At 58.8% G+C, this 7590-nt stretch overlaps 1 non-coding gene and 1 pseudogene across 1 annotated transcript; both read left to right on the plus strand.

The window, feature by feature from the left end:
* The first annotated feature begins 1046 nt into the window (after window positions 1-1046).
* Window positions 1047-2756, plus strand: LOC132248734 (serine/threonine-protein kinase Chk2-like; annotated as a pseudogene).
* Window positions 2757-6826: 4070 nt separating this feature from the next.
* LOC132247837 (U2 spliceosomal RNA) lies at window positions 6827-7023 on the plus strand. The gene has a single exon (XR_009459263.1). It is a non-coding gene; the product is annotated as a U2 spliceosomal RNA (small nuclear RNA).
* The last annotated feature ends 567 nt before the right edge of the window (window positions 7024-7590 follow it).

The raw sequence follows: 7590 nt of genomic DNA on the forward strand, positions 1-7590 counted from the left end.
GGCCGTCCGCTTCGGCCACCGGGACAAGAGGTGGCGACGGTGCGGCTACGCGGCCGAGACCCTCCCCCTGTGCTGTGCAGCTGCAAGCCGCACGCCAGGGCCTGGCAGCTCCGCCGCAACGCTGTCCAGGACCGGCTGGTGAGGGCCATCCCGGCCGCCGCGGGGCAGGTCTCCGTCAACCGCACCGTCCCAGGCTCCGAGAGCCAGGTGCGCCCCAACATCGTGATCACCAACGAGGAGGCCAAGAAGATCATCATCGTGGACGTCACCATCGCGTTCGAGAACCGGCGCCAAGCCTTCACCGACGCCCGGGCTCGCAAGCGGGAGAAGTACGCCCCGCTGGCCGACACCTTGAGGGGTCACGGCTACGACGTGACGGTCGACGCGCTCATCGTGGGAACGCTTGGAGCCTGGGACCCCAGTAACGAGAGCGTCCTGCGTGCCTGCCGCGTCTCCCGCCGCTACGCCAAGCTGATGCGCTGCCTCATGGTGTCCGACACCATCCGGTGGTCCCGCGACATTTACGTGGAGCACATCACGGGCCACCGCCAGTACACGGACCCCAGCAGAAGAACAGCCGCCGGACCGGACCCAGAGGGGACCGCCTGAACCGCCCCCCTCTGCAACAGACAGACCTTCGCTTCAAGAGGACTCATCAACAACGGACGACGACCCAGCGCCACCCGAAGAGGACCCCCGCGATAGACTATATCTAGACTGAGACACTTCATCTTCAGACCACTTCTTCCACCATTGCAGACCATTGTCACGGGTATGTGCGTTTCTATCCTCTATTTCTCTCAGCGTCGCGAAACCCCCCCCCCCTCCCTCCCCATCCCCACTCCCCTCTCCCCTTACCCCCAGGCTTAGTTGGCTAACTTTGTATCGCATGTAACCTAGGTGCGTTCCCAACCTCACCCCCATCCTTTTATTGTTAGTCCCTCACCCGGGCGTTCTGTATTTCCCTATCAGCTTTGTCATCTTTTTTTGGATTTACCATCCTTACCATCTACTAATAAAAGTCAATCTGTTCTTATCCGGTCGCGCCGCTCGCAGCGGCGATGTCGCGGGCGGCGGGCGGCGAGTCGCAGCCTTCGCAGGGCGGGACGGACTCGTCGTCCAGCAGCTCGCAGGGCAGCAGCCAGTCGTCCTCCAGCTCGGGCACGCTCAGCTCCCTGGACATGGTGCCCACGCAGGAGCTGCCCCCCATCCCCGAGCACCAGGAGCCGGAGGAGCCGGCCCCGCGGCCATGGGGGCGCCTCTGGGCCATTGGCGGGGGCTTCATCAACTACGCAGGGCGCAGCGCAGCGTAAGCCAAGCTGCCCACAGGGGAGCGGGTCCACATGCCGTTGGACTTTGTAACCGCCTTGAGAGAGCAGCGATGTCAGACTGTGTGAATGACGAGTGTTGGTTTGGCAGAGACAAAAGCTGTGACTACAGCTTTTCTAGGATAGGGCTGTCCAAGACAGGTTTCTACCAGAACTACAGCAAGAAGCATTTCTGAATTTTCAAGGAAACGGGACCACAAAACTCCTGCGTTGCCTACATAGAAGATCACAGTGTGAATGGGACCTTTGTAAATAAAGAGCTTATAGGAAGAGGGAAAAGGCTGCCGCTGACCCACAATTCTGAAATTGCACTGTCTGTACAGAGTAACAAAGTGTTTGTATTTTCTGATCTTATGGTGGATGATCAGTCGGGGTATCCCAGAGAATTCAGAGAGAAATATATCATGTCAAAAACTTTGGGAAGTGGTGCCTGTGGTGAAGGCAAACTGGCGTTTGAAAAGGCCACGTGTAATAAAGTTGCTGTAAAGATAATCAATAAACGGAGATTTATGACAGCTGCTGTGAGAGAGGCAGATCCAGTGTTCAATGTGAATACAGAAATAGAGATTTTGAAGAAAATAAATCACCCCTGCTTAATCAAGATTAAAAACTTCTTTGAAGCAGAAGACTATTACATTATTTTGGAATTGATGGAAGAAGGAGAATTATATGACACAGTGTCAAGACCAATCAAGATGAAAGAAGCTACCTGCAAGCTGTATTTTTATCAGATGCTGTTGGCTGTAAAGTACCTTCATGACAATGGTATTATACACCGGGATCTCAAACCAGAGAATGTGTTACTTTCATCTTCTGAAGAAAATTGCCTTATAAAGATTACAGATTTTGGACAATCCAAGATTCTTGGAGAAACCTCTCTTATGAAAACATTGTGTGGCACTCCCACGTACCTTGCCCCTGAGGTTCTAAATTCCCTTGGGACAGAAGGCTACAGCCGTGCTGTGGACTGTTGGAGTTTAGGAGTTATTCTTTTTGTATGCTTATGTGGATATCCTCCCTTCAATGAACAAAATACTAAACTGTCTCTGAAAGAGCAGATCACTCAAGGAAAATACACATTTATTCCAAAGGAATGGAAGCATGTGTCTAATACAGCTTTGGACCTCGTGAAGAAGCTGTTGGTTGTGGACCCAAATAAACGACTTACAACAGAAGAAGCCTTAGGGCATCCCTGGCTTCAAGATGAGGCTGTGAAGGATACGTTTAAACAACTACAAAAGCAAATAGGGTTCTCTCTGGATTCTTCCCAGGCATCAAAAGTGCCAACTACAATGAGAAAACGTCTCCATGACAAGGAAGAGGAGCCCGGATCTCCTAAGCGTGCTTTTCCTTCCACGTCATTTAAGAAACCAATGTGAAAAGAAAGGAAAGAAAGAGACTTTCTTTAATTGCTGCTTTCTTCTTTGAATAGTTTAGATTTTTATAAAAAGTATTTTTCTTAATAATGAAATAATGGTTTTGAACTAATCATAGGTAAATAAAAATAACTTTGTAAAAAAAAAAAAAAATCTGTTCTTATCAGTTTAATCGCTGAAAAAGACGGAGAAACACTTATTTTCGCACCGCGCCCGGCCTGGTATTGCACTATTTCCAGGACCGGCGCCGAACCCAGTCCGGCAGACTGCCGGAACTGTAGAAACAAAAAGTGAGCTGACTAGCAGCTTGCTTTCCTTTCTCCTGCTGCAGCGAGGGTTCTCGTCAGTCATGACGGGCTAGAGAAGGCGGTGCCGCCAGTACGTCCGAAAGGGTATCCGGTTGCGCAAGCGACCGTGCTTCCCAGGTTAGTAGCCAAAGGGTGTTCCGGTTCGCCAGACCCCGATAAAGCGAAAACGCCAGCTCGGGCTAGTAGCCGAAGACCTTGGGTCCCCCTCGGTCGGTAGGCGAACGCCAGGGTTCGGAGGACAGAACGTGGAGCAACACCCCCAGGTCTCAAGGACGCCCTGATCCACTGTCGAGAACGCTCGAGGCACGGAGACCCCAGCTAGGGCGGAACATCGACCGCGGATCCCGGAGGACCCTCCCAGGAGGGTAGACCAGCGAACCCGAGCCGGCGAAGAACCCCGACGCACCCCCCCACGATGTCGGGACTCCGACAGGCGGCGACGGACCCCCGACCATCGATCGACCCCCGGAGGCAGAGAGACTCTCAAAGCCCGGAACCCCGGCTGACGAGAGCCGCCTCCCGGCGGAGGACCCCGGAGCCCAAGGACGCCCCCCGGACAACGACGGAGCGCCCCGAGCGACAGCGGACCCCTCCGGCGCCTCGGTGACGACGGCAGGCCCTGAAGGGAGACAACCCACGGACCCCGGCAGCCCCGAGGATGCCCCCCCTGAGGGTCTCCCCACGCTGGTGGAGGAGCCCCGAATCCCCCCGACACCGGACCCCCCCACGGACGACCCAGGGGAAGGAGCAGACGTGACGGCACTCACGTTCCTCCCCTTCCCTCTTCCAAACAAGCTGTTCTGCCCGACCTGCCACCCACCGAGACAGTACAGGTCGCACGGCGACATGAACAAACACCTATGGCGCTTCCACCAGCTGCGCCTAGCTTTTTACTGCTCCCTCTGCGGCACCGAATACGAGGCCTTGAAGCTCCTCAAAAATCATCAAAAGGTATGCCAAGGCCACGGAGCAGAGAGGAGACCCGGCACGCTGGTGAGGTCCGCCGCCCCGGCCTGGCACACCCAAGCCGCGGCGCGGAGACCTGCCTGACCGGCCACCCCACCGACAACCCCACTGGACCAGACCTCCAAGGACTGCCCTACAGAGAGACCTGTCCCAACGACGCCACCGTGCAGGACTCCACCCAGGGACCCCCGACCGAACACGACGCCCCGACAGGACAGTCCTCCACCAGGACCCCCGGGGCCACCCGAGGCCCCCGTCCCACCGAGGATTCCCGAGCCGCCGGGTGGCCTCCGGCCCCCGAGCGTGCCGGAATCTCCCGGTGCGGAGCCCTCCCCACAGCAGAGGATGCCCTCTCCATGGCAGACCCTCTGGCTGGAGGAGCTCTCCCAGGCCACCACCTTCGAGGATTTCGAGGCCTCAGTGGCCCGGCTCACACAGGAGCTCTCGGCAGCCGCCCGGCCCGGCCAACCCCGAGGAAACAACAACAGACCGGCGACGCAACAAGATCACAGGCCCCAACCGCAGAGGCGACACAGGCACCAGCGCTATGACCCGGCGGCAGCCTCCTGGATGCAGAAGCTGTACCGGGCCAACCGTCCCAAGGCGGTGAGAGAGATCCTGGAGGGACCCTCGGCCTTCTGCCAGGTCCCCTGGGAGGCTCTCTTCAGATATTTCAACAGGGTCTTCAACCCTCCAACGGATGCCGCCACCCCACGCCCTGCGACCGTCGAAGCGCTGACCCCCGTGCCCCCGGCAGAGGGGTTCGAGGATGCCTTCACGCCGCAGGAGGTGGAAGCCCGCCTGAAGAGGACCAGGGACACCACCCCCGGCAAGGACGGGATCAGGTACGGTCTCCTTAAAAAATGTGACCCGGGCTGCCTTGTTCTTTCTGTTCTCTTCAACAGGTGCAGAGAGTTCCAGCGCATGCCCGCCACCTGGAAGAGGGCCATGACGGTCCTCATCCACAAGAAGGGAGACCCGAACGACCCGGGCAACTGGAGACCCATCGCCCTGTGCTCCACCGTCGCGAAACTCTACGCCGGCTGCCTGGCGGGCCGAATCACCGACTGGGCAGTGACCGGCGGAGCCATCAGCCGAAGCCAGAAGGGCTTCATGTCCACGGAGGGCTGCTACGAGCACAATTTCACCCTCCAGATGGCCCTGGACAACGCCCGGAGGACCAGGAAGCCGTGCGTGGTGGCGTGGCTGGACATTTCCAACGCCTTCGGGTCCGTCCCCACCGCCACATCTTCGACACCCTCCACGAGCTGGGCCTGCCGGACGGCGTTACCAACCTGGTGCGCGAGCTCTACCACGGCTGCACCACAACCGTCCGCGCCACCGACGGGGAAACCGCGGAGATCCCCATCCGGTCGGGAGTGAGACAGGGCTGCCCCCTCAGCCCCATCATCTTCAACCTGGCCATGGAACCGCTCCTTCGAGCCGTGGCAGGCGGCCCCGGCGGGCTCGACCTCTACGGCGAGAAGCTGAGCGTCCTGGCCTACGCCGACGACCTCGTGCTCCTCGCCCCCGACGCCACCCAGCTGCAGCAGATGCTGGACGTGACGTCAGAGGCGGCCAGGTGGATGGGCCTGCGTTTTAACATCGCCAAGCGCGCTTCCCTGCACGTCGACGGGAAGCAGAAGAGCCGCGTCCTGCACTCCACCCTCACGATCCAGGGCCAGGCGATGCAGCACCTGCGCGACGGAGAGGCCTACTGCCACCTGGGGACACCCACCGGCCACCGGGCCAGGCAGACGCCGGAGGAAACCATCAACGGCATCGTACAGGATGCACACAAACTGGACTCGTCCCTGCTGGCCCTCTGGCAGAAGATCGATGCGGTGAACACTTTCCTCAACCCCCGCGTCGCGTTTGTCCTGAGAGGCTCGGCGGTCCCCAAGACCCCACTCAAGAAGGCGGACGCCGAGATCCGACAGCTGCTCAAAAAGTGGCTGCACCTACCGCTGAGGGCCAGCAACGAGGTCCTGCACATCCCCTACCGGCAGGGGGGTGCCAACGTGCCCCGCATGGGAGACCTCGGCGACATCGCCGTGGTAACCCACGCCTTCCGCCTCCTGACCTGCCCGGACGCGACGGTAAGTATCATCGCCGCCAGCGCCCTGGAGGAGACCGCCCGCAAGAGGATCGGCAGGCAACCCACCGGACGTGACCTGGCCACCTTCCTCAGCGGCTCGCTGGAGGGCGAGTTCAGCCGAGACGGTGGGGACTTTGCCTCGCTGTGGAGCCGAGCCCGCAACACCACGCGCCGCCTCGGGAAGCGCATCGGCTGCGCCTGGACCTGGACCGAGGAACGCAGGGAGCTGGCAGTCTCCCTGCAGCCAGCCCCGCACGCCGACTCCGTGACCGTGACGCCCCGCACGAGGACCTTCCTGGAGAGGTTCCTGAAGGACGCCGTCCGCAACAATTACGCCGGCGACCTGACCCAGAGGGGACCGGACCCAGAGGGGACCGCCTGAACCGCCCCCCTCTGCAACAGACGGACCTTCGCTTCAAGAGGACTCATCAACAACGGACGACGACCCAGCGCCACCCGAAGAGGACCCCCGCGATAGACTATATCTAGACTGAGACAATTCATCTTCGGACCACTTCTCCCACCATTGCGGACCATTGTCACGGGTATGTGTGTTTCTATCCTCTTTCTCTCTCAGCGTCGCAAACCCCCCCCCTCCCTCCCCATCCCCACTCCCCTCTCCCCTTACCCCCGGGCTTAGTTGGCTAACTTTGTATCGCATGTAACCTAGTTGCGTTCCCAACCTCACGCCCATCCTTTTTATTGTTAGTCCCTCGCCCGGGTGTTCTGTATTTCCCTATCGGCTTTGTCATCTTTTTTTGGATCCATCCTTACCATCTACTAATAAAAGTCAGTCTGTTCGTATCAGTTTAATATCTGATATGTCCTCGATGTGAGGACTTTATATTAAATGGATTTTTGGAACTGGGAGATGGACTCGGAGCTTGCTCCATCCACTCCACGCATGGGTCTGGTATTACAGTGCCTCCAGGAGCGGTGCACCTCCCCTCGGGGAGAACTTGCTGCTGTCAAAAAGTAGATCTCGTCGCTTCTTCAGAGACATCTGGGGGGGGCTGGTGCTGGGCAGGGACCCCCGGCAGTCTGGCAGGCAGGCTACTACTCGCCTGAAGCCTTCAAGATGGCGGGGTGGCTGGCTGCCCGGAGGAAAGCGGTCCCTCTGCCTGCACCTGCATGGAGAGCGCGGTCAGCAGCGTGCAGCTGAGGGGGTTGTCAGGGGCAGCCTGCTTGGTGACCCCCTGCGAACAGCTCTGTTACAGCGGAAATCCTCTGTCGCAGCAGAAATCGTGGGCTTTAGGATGCCAGAAAGCCATGGATGTTGTCGTCACACTGTTATGAAGCAAAACGAAACAAACTGAACACAGGCGGTACGGTACGGTACGGTACAGTATGTCTCAGAGGTCAGATGCGAGCCAGAACTGAAAGCTGGAAGGCCTGGGAAGAGCCAGAGGCCGCCACAACACCAAGACGAGGCTTCTGGAGCATGATGCGCTACACACCAACTACGTGGTGAGCGCATGCATCATTTTGTCGTCGCGTGGCCTTGGAGCAGGGGG

The sequence above is a fragment of the Alligator mississippiensis genome, chromosome 1 (assembly GCF_030867095.1).
Source record: "Alligator mississippiensis isolate rAllMis1 chromosome 1, rAllMis1, whole genome shotgun sequence".
Lineage (NCBI taxonomy): Eukaryota > Metazoa > Chordata > Crocodylia > Alligatoridae > Alligator > Alligator mississippiensis.